Genomic DNA, 21,468 nt, shown 5'->3' on the forward strand with positions numbered 1-21,468 from the left:
GCAGGTGGACACCTTAAATTGTTTCTTACACATCATTGTTCCCAACTCCGCATGCATGGGGCTCTCTTTTCTGCAAGAGACTGGCCAGAGGATCACAAAAACCATTAAAACTATTACAGAAAGGCCAGTTTTCTAAACATGGTTAAAGGTTTTTATTATTTTGTGTGTGTGTGTGTGTGTGTGTGTGTGTGTGTGTGTGTGTGTGTGTGTGCTTATCTTTTTTGTTTGTTTGTTTGTTTTTGTTTTTTCTTCCAAGAAAGGGTTTCTCTGTGTAGCCCTAGCTATCCTGGAACTCGATCTATAAACCAGGTGGCCTCAAACTCAGAGATCTGCCTGCCTCTGCCTCTAAGTGTGGGGATAAAAGGCGTGTAAACACCACCACCCAGCAGATTTTTTTTTTTTAATCTTTTGAGTGTAACAGATACAAACTATGCTCAGAAATAAGACAACTTCTTTGGAACTGACTCAAATTTCTCATCATTTGAACACATTAAAGAGAAGAAGTGTCTCTTTCAGAGGAAGCAAACTATGAGGAAAGTAACATCATTTCTTTTTAAATAAAAATTGAACAAACTTCCTTACAAGTAAAACAATCCCCAGCCCCTCCATTTATCCCTGCCCAAGCCATCATTAGAATCATTCCAGTTTCAAGTTACAGAATCCTAATTCTAAGTGACAGAAGGACCAGGGAGAACTCATGGGCAGATTTAACTGAAAAAATCCAAGCCTAATGGGTTAGGGCATGGGTGGACCGAGGTGCTTACATGATGAGAACCTTTCCGGGATATCTTTATTCTGCTATGCTCTGCAGTAGTTTTATTTGTTCGTTTTTATTTTGAGACAGGATCTCTCGTGGCCCAGGTTGGCCTTGATCTCTTTATGTAGTCAAAGATGGTTCTTGAACACCTGGTCATCCTGCATCTGTCTCTCAAGTGCTAGGATTCAAGCTTGAACCACCACACCCAGCCAGATGCTTCATTTATAATCAAGTTAACTGAAAACAGAATGACTATAGAATTTACATTTATCATATCCCATCGAAATATCAGATTTGAATTATAAAAAAAAAATAAGCAGACTTCTGATAATTCAACAAAGTTGTCCTTAGCCCTGAAGTTTCCAGGGTTTCCCAGGGATCTGCAGGGCGAGAGAGCAGCCCTGTGAATGGTGGATTGGTGGCAATTTGAAAATTCACCAACTGACAAATGTATTTTTAGCTAGCCATTAAGCCCTGAACAGAGACAAGAATAGCAGTATACTGAGTGCTAATGTGTGGTCCTTGTGTTTAACCCCAAAGCTAGCGAAATAACTATGACTATTATTACCAGCTCCATTGGGATCTCCAGTCCATCTCCCCACTTCACCAAAGCAGGAGTTTTGCCTCCACTCTGATCAAAGACACCTCATGCAAAAACAGCCTGGGGTCAGTGATGATGACTTTCTGGATGGTGTTTTATTTTTTAGCTTAACTGAAATTTATAATTACTTTAAATACACTGACTGTGTAAGTCGATCTAGAAGGCTCTTGCATGTGTCTGTGTGTTCTGAGCCTCTCAGGTATCCAGTACAAATGGTATCTTGCCATAACAATCCAGCTCCAGAACTGCAGGCTGCAGGACCATCATGGAAGCTTGAACTCCAGTAACCATTTAGGCCGCCCTGAAGTCCACAGTCATGTCTTCCTGTTTCAGGAGAGACTAACACTGAGGCACGAGGGTCAGGTTGTAAGCCACAGTGTTGAAAGTGATGCTCAAATAAGAGTCACTCAAATGCCACTAAGCACCCGACTCCAGCTCTGGGGGGACGTGGACGATGCAGGGACTCCAGTCAGAGACCCAAGTGTGCCATTCTTCATGGGGCATCTCAAGAGTTCTGCTAACACAGGTTTCTCACCTCTACCCAGGTGTAGACAAAGTACACCCAATTCCCGAGATTGGATGAAGCTCTACATGCATCTCAAGGTAGCCTGGCGCAGGAATTAGCCACCACAGTACCTGAGAAGACAGAACTCCCAGGGTGTCATGTGACTTTCTCACCAGCCCACACTGAATGAACACTGCCATAACGTTTTTTTCCTTAAAACCTTCTAACAGCTCTTTCCAGGATACTTGTATAAGGCAGAGAATTTGTGCTTTGTGTTGCCTTATGAGAATTAACTATCTGGGTTCAATAAACCATTTGAGATATCACAACAGTAATTTAAACCATCAGTTTGTACTATCCAAGCAAGGCTTTCATATCACAAAATATAGCTCCTGATTTTTGTGAGTTAGATCATAAGTAATCCATAATGGTTAGAGAATAGCCTCCCACTGTAATTCTGCTGTATCTCAGTGACAGTTCTGGAATCCCTGAATCACCATAGACAAGTGTCTTAGCTAGTGTTTCTATTGCTGTGAAGAGACACCATGACCACGACAACTCTTACAAAGGCAAATGTTTCACTGTGGTGGCAGCTTACAGTTTCAGAGGTTTAGTCCAGTATCATGGTGGGGAGCCTGGTGGCTGGGAGTACGGCAGTGTGCAGGCAGACATGGTGCTGGAGAATTCTACATTTTGATAGGCAGGCAATAGGAAATAGTCTGTCTCACCGAGCATGGCTTAAACATATATGAGACCTCAAAGCCCACCTCCACAGTGATGCTTTTCCTTCAATAAGGCCACACCTACTCCAACAAGGTTACATCTCCAAAGAGTGCCACTCCCTTTGGAGGTCATTTTCTTTCAAACCACCACATTCCACTCCCTGGGTCCCCAAAGGCTTAAAGCCACATCATAATGCAAAAATGCATTCAATCCAACTGCAAAAGTCCCCATAGTCTATAACAGTCTCAAACTTAAGTAAAAGTCTGAAATTCAAAGTCTCTTCTGAGATTCATGCTATCTCTAACTGTAATCTATAAAATCAAAATCAAAAAGCAGATAACATACTTCCAACAAACAATGGCACCGGATATACATTACCATTCCAAAACGAAGGGAAGGGAGCCCAGTGAGAAAATACTGGGCCAAAGCAAGACCTAAAACCAGGTGGGCAAACTCCAAACTCTCCATCTCCATGTCTGATGTCAAAACTCTATTCAGATCTCCAACTCCATTCAGCTTTGTTGACTGCAACACACTTCTTTCTCTTGGACTGGTTCCAGTCCCTGTTAGCAGCTTTCCTTGGAAAGTATCTCATAGCTCTGGCATCTCCAACATCTTGAGAACTCTAAAACAATCCAGGCTTCAAACTTCCAGCTTCATGCAATGGCCTCTCTAGGTCTCCATTCAGGGACACCCTTGATATATGCCTGGCTTCAGTGACTTTCCTTAGACATGGAGGCAAATTCCACAGCCCCTTCCTTCTATCCTTAACTCCAGAACCACATGGCTGATTCTGCCAAGTTCTGCTGCTTGCTGGGGCTGGAACATGGGCCCCTCGTTCAAATATATTTTCACCAGCTTTTTGTCCTTCACTGCATAAGCCTGGCTGTCCAGAAACTTGCTCTGTAGACCAGGCTGACCTCAAACTCAGCCTCTGCCATCCCTTGCTGGGATTAAAGGTGTGTACCACCACACCCAGCTCTAAGCTTTTCTTTAATTCCTTTTCCTAAATTGGAAATTTAGCTGGGTGGGGTCTTGCCCTGAGGTCACCACTCCCCTTATTCCATTTCTTAAACTGTTTATCTCCTTAAACACAGGATTTAATTCTATTCTGCTTCCTGTGTCCCTTTTCTCAATCTGTATACTTTGTATTTTTCCTTGCTCAGCTTGCTTCTTTTCATTATAAATCTTCATCAGAGTTAACACTAACCACCATAGAACAGAGTCTATACCAGGCTGTTTTGAGATTTCCTCTGCCAAGGGAACTAACCCAAAACTATCCACTTTAGTCTCAGGCAGACTCTTTGGACAAGGGCAAAAGGCAGCCACATTCTTCACCAAAATATCATAAGAAAAATCTCTAGGCCACATATTAATATTCTTCTCCTCTGTAACCTCTTGAACAAGGCCTCACGGTTCATCAAATCACACTCAGCACCACTGTCTTCCATGCCCCTACTCGTATGGCCCATTAAGCAGTGCTTAAAGCATTCCACTGATTTCCTAACTCAAATTCCCAAAGTCTGTATTATTAATATATATATATGTCAGGACTATCACAGCAATGTCCCACTTCCAGTACCAACTTCTGTCTTAGGTAGGGCTTCTACTGCTGTGAAGAGACACTATGAACATAACAACTCTCACAAGGAAAACATTTAATCAGTGTGACTTCTTAAGTTCAGTGGTTCAGTCCATAATCTTCATGGTGGGACATGACAGTGTGCAGGTAGATATGGTGCTGGAGAATTCTACATCTTGATAGGCAGGCAAAAGGAAATAGTCTTACTGGGCATGGCTTGAGCATGTATGGACCTCAAAGCCCGCCTCCACCGTGACACTTCCTTCAACAAGGCCACATCTCCTAATAGTGCCACTCCCTTCGGGGGCCATTTTCTTTCAAATCACCGCAAGAGAATGTTCATTTAATTGTTTCACTTATTATTAGTATGTGTGTACATGTATGATGTTTTGGGTAGGTGTGCCAAGGTGAACACATGGAGGTGAAACAGCCAAGAACTGGTTCTTTCTACCATGTGGGCACCAGGAATCAAACCCAGGTTGTCAAGCTAAGTGCCAAGTACCTTTACCTACTGAGCCATCTCAGAGACTTTACTTTCAAGGTTTCAATATAGGTAAAGTTGGAGATCTTATCTCTTCAAGAAATGGTTTCTCAAACCCTGCTCGAAGGACTCACTCCTACCAGAACAGAGCTGCCAGTGGCCAGTGAGAAGACTTCAGGAAGGAACTATTAAACTAGGTTTGGGGGCTTATTTGTCTTCTAACAATTATGTGGTGGCATATTTATTTCATAATGATCCGTATATCAAATGCTCTGGAGCATTTTGATATGCCAAAGCACTTTTATCTAAAAAGTTACACTGCGATGCAGTCAGATTTGCACTTTTATCTAAAAAGTTACACTGCGATGCAGTCAGATTTGCTAGTCACAGGTTTAAGAAGCTGCAATCCCTGACGACTGTACTTGATGAGAGGAGGGCCACAGCGCAGAAGAGCCCTCAGCACCTTTACGGCAGTTTCAATTGTACCCACTGTCCGATGGTATAGTTGCTGCTCTAGCCTCCTGGGGGTTCCCTAAGCTGCCTCTTCCATGGCTGTCTCAGGCAGAGCAGGGGAGGGAGCATGACCAGCACAGATGCCCCTGAGCTACAGAGTGAAGCCATTTCCAGTTAAGGGACACTCAGTAAGCCAGGGGCATTTCAATTCTTCATACACACACACACACACACACACACACACACACACACACACACACACACACACACACAAGCTGAGTTTTAGAAACTAAATTTTACTCTGAGCCTCCTTGTATTTCAGCATCTTGCTGGCCTGTCTAGGTATTCTATCCTAGTCTTTGACTCCCCTCCGCCCAATGCCCTGCTGCCCAAATCTCCGTCTCCATCCTCTGTAGGACGGGCCAAGGCCCCAAGCATTGTCACTCTGACAGATTTCTGATCTCTCACCAACCCTCTTTGAGGGTTCTGACTGAGGGAGGTAAATGCTTAAAAAGAAAATGCTGAAGTATTCATTGACAGCCTCAACCTCGCTGAGGGAGACTTCTCTGATGTCCTGAAGGGGGCACACAAGGGAAGCTACAAGCTGATTCATTTCTGAAATTCGTAGCAGCCACAGGAAAGGGCTCACCTCTAGTCTAGGAGATAAACAACACATCATAACATATTTATTAGCCTGGAGCCTTTTACTGTATTCAAAGAGCCTTCTCTCTTTTCCTTTTGCCCTTATTCCTGCCCCTTCTCTTTCTCATTTACACAAACTCCCAGGGCCAGAAGAGACTTTGGGGGCTAAGGTTAAGCTCTGGCTGCCCTTTGCCCTCCTGTCTCCGTTCATCTCTTCAACTCCCCTCCCCCTCCCATTTACTAAAATTGTTACTGCCTACAGGATCGGCCCAACTAAGATCATGGCCACTGGGACTGTATTTGATGAGAGGGAATAAATAGTATAAACATGATAAGGGTGATATAATACTTTCTGCCTAGGTCAAGGTCACGACTGGTTGTAACCTTCCAGTTAAGTGTGGAAGGACCAACGCAAGCATAAGACCTACCTGATCTCACACACATCATAAGACTAGGGTTTCAGTGCTCTGCTAAGATAACGAATAAACAAACCATACTTCAGCCAAATAAATAGCAAACTTTGAAGACTTTCAGCTTTAAAGTAGAAACACACCCTTAGTAAGGGGAGGAGAAACTTTATTATAAATTAGTTTAGGGATGTGATTTTGTCCTGACTTAATCATTCACCATCACCACCACCACCATCAATATCATCAAAACCTAGGCATTTTTGAAATGCCTGGAAAGAGAAGTTAATTCTGGAGCTTATGATATTCTGTAAGGGTTAGAAAAGGGCATTGAATGGGGAGATATGGGCAGTCACAGGCAACCTAATGGCACCACTGGTTCTTACACATGGGTGCGAGGCCCATTGGGTGATAAGCAAGACACAATGACGGCCACACAGCTGAACGTAAGCAGCACTGTTGGACTTAGGACTGGATGCTCCTGCTCTGACAACCATGCTGAACTGGGAAACAGACACTGAGTCGTCTATGCAGTAACAACACGGGTCTAGTGAATGCAGGGTCACCAATTATTTTAACTCACACACACAAAGATGGGAGCAAGGAAGCACAGTTCTTCAGGCAGCCTGGGCTGGACCCTTGGCTTCCCCGAGAGAGGTCAGAAGCAAAGCTCTTGTCTCCAAGCTTGTAATACTCACCACTTCTGGGGAACCAGCTCACTTCCGGGGCTGGGCCCGCTTGCGGTCCCCCTGTTGGGACTCAATTCTGCTTTGGCTTCTGATTTTGCAAGTTGTCAGTTCCTGCAAATAATGAGAAGTAGGAGGATTTAAAGACAATGAACAATCAGAAGGCACAACCATGAGAAAGATTTGGTGATCGTCACTTAAGGCAGACATGGTTTTGCTGTTCTTGTTTCTCAATCTAGACCTGGCACACTGAACAAAAGTCCACAGTACCTGTCCAAGTGCGCAAATGTCTCCTGTAGGGAGGGACACAGAAGCATTGTACTTGGGCCCTACATAATGAAACATTCCTGCATATTTGTGACTCCTGTAAGATTTTTCACCTCTCCAAAAATGTACACAGGATGCAAAGGTATCCACTTCATCAGAAGGAACACAGGAACAAAGAGGGAGCACTGTTACTCACTTAACAGTATTCAGGGCTGCAAGCTGCCTACCTTGAAGGAAATCCTCAGTGACCTTAATACCATTGGAAATGCTTTTTTTTTAATTTTACTTTTTAAAGAAGTAAATTTTTATTTATTTTTCTCTTATGTGCACTGGTGTTCTACCTGCATGGGTGTCTATGTGTGTCCGTATGTCTATGTGAGGGTGTCAGATCCCCTGGAACTGGAGTTTCATATAGCTGTGAGCTGCCATGTGGGTGGAACAGAATCTGGGTCCTCTGGAAGGATATCCAGTCCTCTTAACCACTGAGCCATCTCTCCAGCCCCAGGAAATGCTTTTTAAAAGAATGACTTCTCTCTAGTTCCATACAATTTACAAAGTAATTTAGCAGACATTATCGTCTTTGACTTTTATAATGGTTTTTGTATCTCTAGTTTCAAAACAAAGAAATAGGTACCTCCCCAACACCAACAAGACACATATGGCAGCAAGAACATGTGGATTCGGTTACAAATGCAGGCTGAAAACCAGGTTTCTTACCTTAATATTTATATATACATACACACACACACACACACACACACACACACACACACCCACGTATATACACATGTAAATATATATACGCATATATATTTATTATTTGTGTGTATGTGTGACATGCATATATATGATGTGTATTGTGTGTGCAAAGTGCTGGTGTGCATGTGCCGTGGGGCTCATGTAAAAGTCAGAGGACAATTTTCAGGAGTTAATTCTCTCCTGCCACGTTTTCTCGAGTCCCAAGGATTGAACTCAGGCCATCAGCGCTTCACCTGCTGAGCCGTCTCCTCCGCACCCTGAACCAGGCGTCCCCGACTCCTCGGCCCATATATGTATTGTTACACCAGTGGTGCTTTGCCCGTTTTCAGAACCAAGCCCTTTTTACCTTAGGCAAGAATTACTACCTTTCAAGACATTTGCTAAGTGCAAGGGAACTTTACGTGCAATAAAATGGCTCTTCCTTGCATTTTTATCAGATCTATTGATGATTCCATTCATATCATGAGATAATAAAGTCTAAAAAACAAATCTTGGGGCTGAACGAATAGGCCAGAGGTTAAGAGCACTTTAATGCTTTTGCAGGGGGGGGGGGAGGCAGGTGGTGGTAAATTCCTAGCACCACATGGCAGTTTGCAACTATCTGTAACTCCAGTTCTAGGGGATCTGACACCTACTTCTGGCTTCCAGAAGCTCCTGCATTCATGCAAACAGCAAATATATATATATAACTCAGGCACACATACACACACACATACACACACACAATAAAATCCAAAAAAAAGAACAAATATGAAATAGACTCAGAACATGCTAATATTCCAAAGCTTTTGTAAGTTAAAAAGAAAAACAAGAAAAAAAATGAGCAACAACAAAAAATAAAAAGGAAAACCGCCCAAGGTGAGAAGCTTCATGGAAAAGTGCATCAGGAGAGCATGGCTTGGGCTGAGCCCTAACAGTCACACAGTCACACGAGAGACAGTTGCCTCCAGGAGTGTGCATGTTCTCGACCGTTTGTCTTCTTGCCCTTGCTTTCTGTGTACCAAATTTTGTTCATTTACAGCATTATGTGGTACTTCTTGATATTCTGTAAAACATTCCACTTAGACATGTTGACTTCACTAATTAGTCTATAAATACTTGACTTTTACCCACTGCTTTAGTGAGTGAGATAATTACTGAGGAAAGGCCGAAGCGTTTATGGTCAATCAGATGAGGAGAAAGGGAATATGGTCTTTTAGAGGAGGAAAATGTAAAACATTGTGAGGCCAGGCAGAAGCTATTAGCAGGATCAATATCTCGACTGGTACCTTAATAAATCATTGCATCAAAGCCTTGACACAGGATGGAGAAAACCCCAGTCTGTCTCCCCTACAAGCTTCCAAATTAGAAAATAAAACTCTATTTAAATTACAAAGACCTTATTGGTATACACGGACTATGACAAGTTCCTGAAGCGGTTTCTGGATTCGGGGTGTATAAAGAGCACTGAATCATCAGTGAGAGAGGAGAAGCAGAAAGACAAAGAGCACAGCCCTTCTCCAGGCTGCACTTTCTAATTTGCAACTAGTAAATATGTATGAATCTGCTCCACTGCAGCTATGGATGACATACTGCTTTCTAGAGAGAGCACGGAGTGGAGAAATCAAAGCAGAGGATGGTTTGGAGTCACAACCGGCTTCCTCTCCCAGTTAATAGTTCCCAATCTTTCTACCACCCTCCACTTACACTTCTTAAATCACCATCCTTTGGGTACCACTTCCTAAAATGAGAAGCACTTCGACAGCAATAGATGCTCATTGTATGGTACGCAGCATCCCGAGGTGAGTTCTCACTGTATCAGGAGAGGTGAACAACAGTAAATTTCTCTAACCCCTTAATCATGCCCATTGTCTTTGATGGTCCCAGGAAAACAGGCAAACAACTAGAAGAAAGTTGCTAGGCTTGCCGGTCCAGTTTTCTTTTGTAACCTCAAGACTATTTGTCTTTTCTCACATGTAGCAAAAACCAAAAGAAGGATTTGGCAGAGTGTTGCCATGGAAATCAGCCTTTCCCTTGGGGTGCTGTAGTTCCTCACTTATTGAGATGGCATGGGAGAGGGTAGACGATATTTTGACTCGCTTCTGCTTTGCACTTGAGGTGTTTAACTAAAATAGTTTTTCCTGGGAGTTCAGTTTACTGGGGATCTCTCCAACCTCCGGACGTTAAGCTAAGAAGACCTTACGTCTTAAGATGTGTTTAGAAGACTTACAGCTGGGAGATCAACAGCAAACAAAAGCCAAGCTCCCTAGCAACTCGCAATGTTCATTTGTGATTAATTAAGACTTTTTTCGTTGAACAAATATTTTCAAGCACTTAAATGTTAGACAGGCTTGATGGTAATTATATGGTTTTAAAAGAGTCCAGAAGTTTCTAATCTCAAAAAGGTTGACACTCTTAAGGAAGACATACACACATTAAAAAGTTAACTAGCTGAAGATTCGGCTTATGATATAAAAAGGTGACAATCAGAAGTGCCATATACGCTTATGTGTCAACAGGGGGATATGGTGGATTTACAAAAGACATCTTTATTACAGGCTGCCAGGGAAGGCCTCTTGGGAGGTGGGAAATGAGCTGGTTGTGACCTGAGGAAATAAGGGAGGACAGGGACACATACTCCAATCGGTACAGGAAGCTTGATGGAAGCCATGTGGAAGCACACAGCCCAAGTCAGAGAGAATGGACACTGCAGATGAGGAGCGGGTCCCCAAAAGCAAGGACAGTGGGTAGACTGTCTGAGTCTCAAGCCTCAAGCCTCTTTCTTAGGACGGAAGAGATTTGGCAGGTCAGATGAATGCTTATTGCAGCTCCAAGTCCGGGAACCCGAAGCAGAGTCAAATGAGCTTGTGACCAAGAGATGACGGGGGATGCGGGAAATGGGGGGGGATGTGCTTCCATAAATGAGTCTTTGACTCACAGAACGTCTGCTTATCATAGAAAATGGCTTTCTGAAGAGCAAGAAGCAAGCCACAGCTTCAGGGAAGGGATACCAGGAGGATGGTTGTTTGGGAAAACATTCCCTAACAAGAACAGGTATGACTGACAATATAAGACAAGTTCTCTTGCGTGGGAAGAACAAACAGGAAGAAGGGATGGGCACTAGGTACTAGGCACAGCATCCAGCAAAGGCTGCATCCTAAGTCACTTGATAGCCAAACACCCACCAGGTTCAGCAGCCTGGGCTTAAAGAAGAAAACCAAGAAGGTGAGAAGACATCAGCCAAGAAGCAGCTGTCACTGATGCTCATCCATATTCACACTATCTCCCACATGATAAATTTCAAGATACTGAGGCCCAGCCCGGTGCCCCACCATAGTGTATCACAAGAAAATAAGCTGGAGGTAGTGAGAGAAGACCCCTACATGAGAAGTGTGTATGAGCTATGCTGCTTGGAGGGTTGTGTCTGTGGTCCAGTCTGGGTGCTGGGAAACCAGCCTGGAGATAAACTGCCCAGAAGTCCACTCATAGAGACCACTAAAATCTTTGTCAGGTGACCAGCTCAGTATACAGTTTGCCCTGACACTGTCCTCCATAACAACTGTGAGACTTTCAGCACAAAGACCACCAGCCAACGCACTGATGACAGCGTTTGACAGGCCAGGAGCATTCTGCGGTCTCCGGTCTCAACGATTCCTCTGGGTGTCCTTGTTCAAGCAGCAGTTAAGTGGAAAACGATTAGCACGCTGCTCACTTCCTTGAGGCATAGCAAGGCTGGACCAGCGACTCAGCCCTGTGCTTGGAGGAGCCAGGGTGTTTCTGGAATGGATCTGGGTTTGTGCTGGTGTCAGGGACAGCTCAGCGCTTTGCTGCCAGGCCACAGTGAATCAGCCACTCACTCGCCTTTGCTGCTCCTGCCGACTTTCCTCTACAAACTGTTGCCTCTGTGACAGGGAGGCACTTTAACTTTTCAACTGCCATGAACGGGACCATTCACTGTGTTTCTCCCCACACTCACATTTCAGGAGAGTCCGATGAACGATTATAGCATAATTTAGACAGGAAGGCAACAAAAGGTGCAGAGACTAAAGAGAGGTATATTTTTATAAGAAAGCTGTTAGTTTCGATTTGAAACTAGTAGACTTCTTCTCGGTACACAGCCAACACAGTCTTTGGGATTGACATTTCTTTGTGATAAAGAGTTTTGTTTTGTTTTGTTTTTTCCCCTTTTTCAGCACTTATATTCTCTCCCAAACTCCCTCTTCTAGAGGGTGAAGTACAAACAACACTAGAAAACACTTCTTTCTGATTTTTGCTCCTCTTCTCTGGAAACCACTTGAGCCTATAACCAAAAGGTGCCACACACAAGGTGAAAATCTAACACAAGGGATGTTCCCAGCTCACTGCACATCCTCTCAGCTACATCTGGCAAACTCACTCCCATCTAGTCTTCTGGCCAGTCCCTGCAGAATGCAGCTGGCCTGGAACAAGGGCTCAGTCAACAGCACTCAGTGAGACATGCCCTCTGGCCTGCTGACCCCTCAAATGTGCAAAGGACAGGGGTCACAAAACAGCCCCTCCAAACACAAGCATTCTTATTTAAATGCCCCCCCCACACACACACACCCTTGTGAGCTTTTCTTTTCAGTGCTCAGTCTCTTCTAGGAGAAAATTTGTACTTTGGCTGCTGACAAACAGCACTGGAATCCAGTATTCCACACACAGCTTTCCTTAATACTGGGGATGGATGACAATATGCAATTCACAGGAAAGTCAAACTCAGTGGATGGATCACAAGTTTGTCTCTCAGGCAGAATGGCCAACCAAGGAAATGAGTACTTCCTTAAACATGCTGCTGCTGCTGTTTGTGTGAATTACCCCAATCCTAGGTAACTGACCATGAACAAGGCAGCAGGGAGCCTAATCTCAGAGAACATGTGGGTTTGCACCCCCATCCCCACCCAGGTGAGCTGCCAGGGGTAAAACAATAGAAAAAGAGCCACATCCACATCGGAAGGAAAATCCCGTGTGGAGGAGCCTAGCAAAATACAGACTACATGTAAATTTTAACCAAGAACTTTGATTTCTAATAGGAATTAAAACATCCTATGAGTAGGGACCACATGGAAAATTAGATTTATTGTTAACTAACTCTTTAGAAATACTAGCATAAAATCTCCTTTGTCAGTGCTTCATGCGTACCTTTGGGCTTCTCTTACAAGTATTATAGGTCGGAACCAAAAAAACCAATTAATTAAAAAAAAAGCCAAAAATGCCAGCTCCATTCCCACCAGTTCCACTTTCTAAATAATCAACATAAACAGCATTATGTTCAGCCTTGTACAAACAAACATACATAAATGCACACTTAAGAGTGTGCCTACCTGCTGGTACCTATTTAAACTATTTGGAAGCATTTATTATTCCACTTACATATGCTTACACTACATAAAGTACTTCTGGAGCATTGCTCCTTATGATTGGCATAGACCACTTTGTTTTACTTATGGCTGTTGCTTTTAAATAAGAAAGGTCTCCCCCAGACTCTTGTCTTGAAGGCTTGATTGGCAGACGATGGGCTTTGGGCAAGTGTCTACACACTGAGGGCTGGGATTTGACCAATGGATTAATCCCTACATGGACTAAAATGGTGGCATTATCAGGAGGCATATAAAGTAAGAAGTGGGCAGAGCTGAAGGAACAAGATCCATGAGGCATACTCTGCAAAACTGCATCTTGACCCCTGACCCTTCTCTTCCCTCTACTCCTCAAATGCCATGAGGTGAACATCTCTGCTTCTCTACCACACGCTCCATGCTCCACCAAGATGATCTGCCTCACCACAGGCCCACAGGGATGGGTCCAAGCAACCATGGACTGAAACCTCCAAAACCTTGAGTCAAAAGAAATCATTCTTCCTTTTAAATTGTTTCTTAGATATTTGTCATTACAGGGAAAGTCTTACTAATGCAATGTGATATCAATCGTGCTGAAGAGATATACTATATCCTCTGTATTCCCACTGGTATACTTTTAGATTTCTTCCAAGTCTTGACTATTACAAAAAATATGCAAAATGCTATAGTGCAGTTATAAGTATATAGTTGGGATAAATACAATGAAGCGCCTTCAAAAGTATTTTCCCAATATGCACTCCTTCCAACAGTGTGGAAGGTTATTATTATGAAGTGGAATCAACGGTTTCAGATTTATAGATTTTTATTTTATGTGTGCGAGTGTTTTGCCCGAGTGTACTGTAACCACCACATGAGTGCAGTACCTGCCAAGGCCAGAAGAGGGCATTACATTGATTGCAAGGGAAGTTACAGGTGGCTGTGAGCCATCTGGGCACTGGGAAAGGAACCCAGGTCCTCCACAAGAGCAGCAGGGGTCTGAGCTGTCTTCCAGCCCCTCACCGGCAGTTTAAGTTGTTGTCAGTTGACAATCAAAAATACTGTCTTTTAAATTTCAATTTTGTTTCCATCATTAATAAGGCAGTTTTCAGATACTAGCTTTTCCTTTCAACTGTGCATTCCTATTCTTGTTTTCTTCTGTTGGACTGATGGATTTTATTGCATTTGAGCCCTCTTTCAAAGTAATCAACCCATCCATCATCTGTCGCAGGTACAACAAAGTATTTTTCTTAATTTCCATGTGACTACAGCTTCAGTTTGGTTAGGAGTGGGGATAATCTTCTAGACTTGAAGGCATTTTATTTGTGGTTATGTGTGTTTGTGTTCAATGCATGCATGTTCAATGTGTGCATGTGGCTACACACGCATACAGGTGCATACCCATGTATACAATCTGAGACCAAAGGAAAATATCTGATATTCTGCTCTGTAACGGGCCACCTTATTTCTGTGAGACAGGATTTCTTACAGTAACTGGAACAAGCTGGTACTGACCAGCAAGCTGAAGAGAGTCTCCTGTCTCTGCCCTCTACAATGCTGGGGTTATAAGTGTAATGTGGCCACACCTAGCTTTTTGTGTGGATGCAAACCCAGGTACTCATGCTTGTACATCAGGTGCTCTCACCTGCTAAGCTACTCTTTGAGCACCTTAGAGGCATTTTAAACAAAGAAGCAGTTACTATAAACCCCAACCATGATATGCTCTGACCAGGTATTATGTTTGTCTCTTGAAACAAGGTCGTCAGAATTTAGTAGTGAAATTCTCCTAAGTTTTATATCATCACAGCACCCTTTGTATAGTGTCCCCTCACTCCCTGGCAATCACTTGTTAGAGTCCAGAAGCAAAGTCCTTGCTCCTTCTATCTGCAAGTCACTCAAAAGTTACTAAGCCATATCTTCTTTTATTTATTTTCCTGCTTCCCTACCAAGCATGAAACCAAAGGGCAGATCTAGAAGTGCCTAGGATTACCTTTGTGTCTCCCAAGTGATCAGTCAGGCCTCCTACCTCAGGGTTCAGTGTGTTAGCCCTGTCATCTACTGGGCTGTGCTCTGTGCAGGACACTCATCACACCTGGGCTAGCATGCAAAGAAGGCCAAAGAAGCAGCCCAGGCAGCAAGGAACTCTCCTGCTCTGTGCTGGAGAGCAGGTGAGTAGTGTAGCAGGTCTTACAGATAGGCTGCAAGCTTCAGCTTCTGAGTCTCTACTTGGGTAAGTGTTCCCTCTGTGGCCTCACAGTCATTATCCACAGGACGGGGAGAGGTTCAGGTGACAGAGAAATGAAAGCAGCAACCTGGCAGGTCTGCTGTAGGTAACAGAAGGTATGTAGAGAGGAGCCCTTGAGAAGTACACGTGGTTTTCAAATAAATGCAGTCTGTAAGTATAATAATCACAAATATAAACAACAAGAATTAGAGTAAGATGGTGTCTAACAGGCTTTAAGACAGACATGGATGTACTACCACAAGCCATGGAAATGGGTCCTCAAGGGGCAGTCAAGAAATACAGGAAGGAGTTGACAGGACCTGAATTAAGAGGCTTTTAAATAAGCAAAGAGTGGTATGCCTTTAAAGCCAGAAGAATCTCCACAGAAACACAGCCTGACCTCTAAGCTTCCCTGAGAGCCTCTGGACAGAAGGGGCCTTCCTGAGACGTGTAGATGGCCAAGAAGTTAACCTCTTGGAAGCGTTCTATTGGTTTAAATAATACAATGTTTACTTATTCTTGCCTCTCAACTAGGAAATGGAATCAGCTGCTATTCAGAACAGCTAATCCTGAATTTATAAAGGAATGCTGTTCCCTGAAGTTTAATCAGAAGAATATTTCAAAAGCCTGTCCCACAGAAACCCTGCTGCACAGGCTGGAGAACCCTGCAGACCGGTCACTGCCGCCCTTTGTCACACCAGGATGACGGTCCTGATGCTGTTCGGATGCAGTTTCTCAGTTGCATCCGATGAATGCTACCACCAGCTCTGCTGCGAGGGAGCAGTAGGTGAATGAAGAGCAGCAAGGTCTCCGCTCTCTAGGAGCTTCCACTTTAGTGTGGCCAAGAGCAGTAGAGGAATAGACAGGGCAGGGCACAGAGCTCTGAAGAGGGGGGTACGATTGCTTCCCTGGGTGCTGGTAAGAAAACGGAAGTGGTCATTGTCCCAGGTGGGGAGACTTCTTTGAGGAAGTCATACATGGACTGATGGCTTAGATGAGAAGCCTCCCAACAGAGAGGAACTCAAGAGCAGGGGGCTAAGGCTGAGAAGGGAACAAAGGGGGTCAGCCAGGCTGGAGTAGAGTGAGTAGAAGGTAAACACAACCCTGGCTAAAAACATCCCAGCTTTAGTCGTGAGCCCTTCTTCTTGCTATGTGCCGTGAGAGGTGGGACCACTCCCCTGCACTTGGACAAACTAAGGGAGACTTCTTGGTCTTCAGAGGTTCGATGACCTGGGCACTCTCTCTTCGGGACCTACAGGCCCTTAGGATCCCAGTGCTCATTGGAAAGAAAAGGGAAGGGGTCCCACACAGACAGTCACTAGGGCTCCTAGCTTTAGCACCAATAGGATAGCTCTTTGGGAACTGGGGCTGAGAAATTTCCACACTTGTCAAAAAGAATTTTATTGTTAAGGGGGAAAATCATCTGCCTCTGGTTTCTTTATCTTCTTTGAATTTTCAAGTTGGTATAGTGGATGAAATCACTTGAGACAAGAGCAAATCACAGAGTAAGGTTCCAACAAACCAAGACCACAGGAAGCCAAGGAGGTGTTGGAACACCACCTACCTTCCCAGATCAGCATTTAAATAAGTGAACAACCACCTCGGGAAAGGACCATGGGGATCTCTCCAAAAATAAAACCACTGGTGGACAGAAAATGACTCTCGCCTTTGAAGGGATTATTATTCTTTTTTCTGTCTCATTGGTTGGTCTTTTTAAATGTTAGTAATGACCAAGCATATTACAGAAGCAAGGATCTTATGGCTGGTGGTCATTGTGATTAGGAAATTTAAGAACTGCCTGTTTTCTTGAGCCAAGTTTCAACTGTTCATTTTGGTGTTAAAATTTTGCTTTCTAATACAAATTCTGATGTAAATAAGTTGCCCTGGGGATGTCAGCATTTACATGTGTTTTCCATTTGTTATTTATTACCATGAATTAATATGCCAGTTGGTATTTGACAATAGATTTTAAAAACTTTTTAAAAATAATAAAATCAACTTACCTAGGAAGTCATGCTGCCTTCTCTTTTTAAAAATATTTTATTTTCATTTTTATTATGTGTGTGCACATGTAAGTACAGTCATCCATCCACAGAAGCCAGAAGAGAGCATTGGTACACCTGAAACTGGAGTTATCTAGGCATTTAGGAACTGGCCTGTGTGGGTGCTGGGAACCGAACCTGGGTCCTCTGCAAGAGCAGTACATGCTTGTAAACACTGAGCAATCTCTCCAGCCACCATAATGCTTCCTCAAAAAGGTTGATTGGTCCACGCTTACAAGGAACAAAATTCTACTTCTTACAAATTCTAGGTGTTTTCAAGATTTCAAATATAGCAATTTTTAAAAAGAAAACCGCCAGTGAAGAGGCACATGAATTTTGTAGCTACTTAATCACATGAATTTCATTCTACTTGATCTTCAAGAAAGATGAATACCTAGGATAAATAAACATATATTATTTATGGTTTTAGAATATACAAATTGTTATTCTCAATGTCAATGTCATGTCTATCTTCCATTAGGATGTAATTGAAAAAAAAAAAAGTCCTTGCAGCTGAAGCAATACAAAGATAACTGGGATATTTGGGGAACAAATTAGTATTTCTGAAGGAAAACACGCAAGGCCAGAACTTAAGAACTGAGCTATCTGGACTCCATCAGCTGAGGAGAACGCGTAGAAGCTGTTGTAGCTATTGTCTCCACTCTCAGAAGACAGGTACACACTGAAATGCAGATGCTGAATATTTCCCAAAGACCCATGGAGAAAGACTGGAGCCCCCAGGCTGGCATGGTGGAGCGCTGGCAGGAACCAGGAGATGTGGGGCCCTGTGGGAGGGTTAGATCCTTGGGGACATGTTCTTTCTATTTTCTGTTTGTTTGTTCCCCTGGCTCCAGATGTGAGACTGTGGTACCTTATACTTCTTCCAGATGTTCTGTCTCATCATAGGTGCCAAACAATAGGTTCAACAAGGCATGGATTAACATCTCCAGAACTGTGATCCCAGAGAAGCATTTTTTCCCCTCAAGCTAATTTGTCTCAGGAATGTCATTATCAGGATGGAATGCTAACACAGACTAGATCTTTAATGAGTTCAATAATTTACTGAAACATGTCTATCGTTTACATGAGATGAGTTTAAATGTTCATGTTTATCTGTAAGAATTTGCAAAGTATAAACTCCTGTAAAATGAAAGGGCAGGTCATTATTATCTTTGGAGTTAAGTTATTTGGAATTCCTGTGGCTAAACTCCTACCTATTATATTTCCAGTGACCTTGTCCAGACTATCTAAAATAAAAATATACAGAACAAGCAGACCAACATCCTCTTCCAGAAGCAGACACAGCCAAGCAAAAGTGTTGTTCTATCCAAGACATTAATTTGTTTATTCATAATTTGAACGAAGTGCCTCCATGCCAATTGCCGACTGGGTTTCCCAAGAAATTTTAAAACTTACCATAGACTAAGTGGAGAAAGTACAAGTGCAGACTCCTAACACCTCAGTGCCTGGAGGCAGGGAGGGGAAACATGCAGGCAAATCTTACCCGAGGTCTCAGAACTTCCTCACTGCACTTAGACAAGCCACTAGAGGGATGCTTTTAAATAGGATGCCAGCATTAAGAGCTTTTCCTCAACACCAGCATTCAGTTTTTGTTTTTCCAGTTCCAGGGATGAAATTCAGCACCTTGAGCTTGCTTTCCAAGTGCTGTACCACTGAGGAAACTCCGTCAGCATTCTCTGCCCCCCCCCCCCGTGTGTGTGTGTGTGTGTGTGTGTGTGTGTGTGTGTGTGTCTCCGTGTAAGTGTGGACGTGCCAGGGGTTCAGAGTGCAATGCATCTTTTTTAAAACAGGGTCCTTTGTTGGCCCCCACTGCATACCCTGGGCCAGCTGGTCTGTGAGATTCTGAGGATTCTCCTGTCCCCACCTCCCTTCCAGCCACAGGGTTATCGATGTGACCATCTCACCCGGCTTTATGTGCATTGTGGGGATTTCCCCAAGCTGGCATGGCACGGGCTTTACCTACTGAGCCATCTTGCCAGCCCAGTGCTCCTTTTTAAAATTCTCATTTTCCCTCTAATATTGTCTTAAAAATAATGTGATCTTCAGTCCAACGAGTTCTATCATTCTCCCTTTTATCTAGCTATTCTAGCATACGTTTAAATATTTAATGTTTTAAAATGAACAAAATTGTATCTAATAAACTGCTTGCCTAAAGCGCTTTGTTAAAATTTTTTAATTACTTGAAATGATTAATGTAACTCTCAAAGATCATTTTACCTCTGTTTGGCTGTGACCTAATAATTAATTAATTAATCTTACAAAAAGGAGGAGCAAGAGCGTCATAAATGATCAAAATTTTTCAAAAGGACCTGAAGAGCAAAGGAGTCCTTTCCAAGGAAGGGGTCAGTGTTTAATCTGCGCTTCCTCCGCTCCTCCCCACAGTCCACAAGGAGGAGAAACAGCATTTCAAAAGTAGATCTATAAATCACGATAATGAGTCAAGGGTTGATTATGTAACTTCCCACATTTTTTGCATGTAAAACCCAAAGCTTGATATTTATGGAATAGCACACATGCCTTTTCTAGGTTTCTTGTTTACAATAAACTTTATGGCAGAATATTTCAATTTATGAATTCTAGCCAGGTTTCTCTCTAATGAGAATACAGCCTGTTTGGGTTTTAAAGCATTCTGACATTTAAAGATGTTTACTTTGGGCCTCTAAAAACCACAGAAATGTTCCCCTGCTATAAAAATTTTGATCTATTGTACTTGAAAAACATAATATGAAAAATCCCTAGGCAATGAATCTTCCTTTGTGGTAGGATAACATTCTTTTCTCACTTCTTTGACAAGTGGCACTGTTATTTATAAAGTTGACTTAGATAGGATGGCATATAACTAGAGCCACATATTTTGGTAAAAGCTGTCAGATAAATATTTTGCCTTGAAAGGCTAATTCAAAAGCCATTTTTCCTTACCATGGTATACATGGTACCTTCTAGAACAAACACAGGCTGAGGACACATATATTCCCGATGGAGAATGATATACAGTAAGAACACACAGAACCTGGCTTAAAATTCTAGCTGTCCTAAAGAAGTTGATCAGCAACCATGCCAGGGTGTTCCCACAAGAAAGTCAGAAACTCCCCTGATCATTCAGGTCACCAAATGGGAGAAAATCAGATTTCAACCAAACCAGTGTGCCGGTCCGTCAACCACTGCTCAGAAATGTTTTCCTTAGATGAACTAACTCCACTTGAACTTCAAAGAGTCAAAGCAGATTACAGGTTAAGAAAGAAGTAAGAAAGAGCCAAGCTCCTGAAATGGAGTCCCTGAAGGAGACACTCACTCCACACTCAGCCATCCTTCCATTCCAAGGGCGTCCTAAACTCCAGTATCATAGGTTTCTCCATCTGCTGCAAGTCAAGTCCCTGTACAGATTTGCCAGTTTGTGATCATTATATCATTCTTATTTTCATGCCTACAGCCATCAAGTTTTAAAAACTCATTTTATTGATAAGACGAGACCCATTTCATCCAAAAGTTAATTTGTATCTCTTGGTGTTGGCTATCCAAATGTCTGACTTAAGAATAACAAGGCTGGGTATGGCAGACAGTTCAAGGTAGTGATTTTTATGACGTCTATTACCCACAAGTATAAGCCTGTCAAATCCTCTGTGCTTACAGAATGTGTAGACAGTAAACGTTTATATTTCAGAAAGCCATTGAATAAATTGTGTTATGCCATAAAGTGAAGCTTTAAGAAACAGTTAATGGACACAGAAGAGCTCTGTGTCCTTAAACATGGGTGTATTCCTTCATAATCCATCCATTACTTACATCTAAAGTACTTCAATAGCCTGTTAAAAGGTTCCCCTCCAAGGCCACCTTCCCCCTTCTCAGCCTCACTGCTGTTCAAATAGCCTTTCTGTAACACTGTTAGCTCATGTTAGCCCTTTCTAGAACCAATTCTTACTTAATCTAATTAGGATCTCTTTGAACACATAAAAACAACCCACAGCAGGTAGAAGAAGGAGCTAAGATA

General features: G+C 42.9%; 1 protein-coding gene across 6 annotated transcripts in view; it reads right to left on the reverse strand.

The window, feature by feature from the left end:
• Enox1 (ecto-NOX disulfide-thiol exchanger 1) overlaps positions 1-21,468 on the reverse strand; it is a 562,201-nt gene that overhangs the window by 340,336 nt on the left and 200,397 nt on the right. For all 6 annotated transcript variants that reach the window (XM_052732691.1, XM_052732690.1, XM_052732689.1 and 3 more), the window contains one exon: positions 6,850-6,951. The gene's annotated coding sequence lies outside the window, so the exon portion shown is untranslated. The remainder of the gene's footprint in view (positions 1-6,849; positions 6,952-21,468) is intronic.

Source organism: Peromyscus californicus, unplaced genomic scaffold (genome assembly GCF_007827085.1).
Source record: "Peromyscus californicus insignis strain IS unplaced genomic scaffold, ASM782708v3 Scaffold_12__1_contigs__length_115047231, whole genome shotgun sequence".
Lineage (NCBI taxonomy): Eukaryota > Metazoa > Chordata > Mammalia > Rodentia > Cricetidae > Peromyscus > Peromyscus californicus.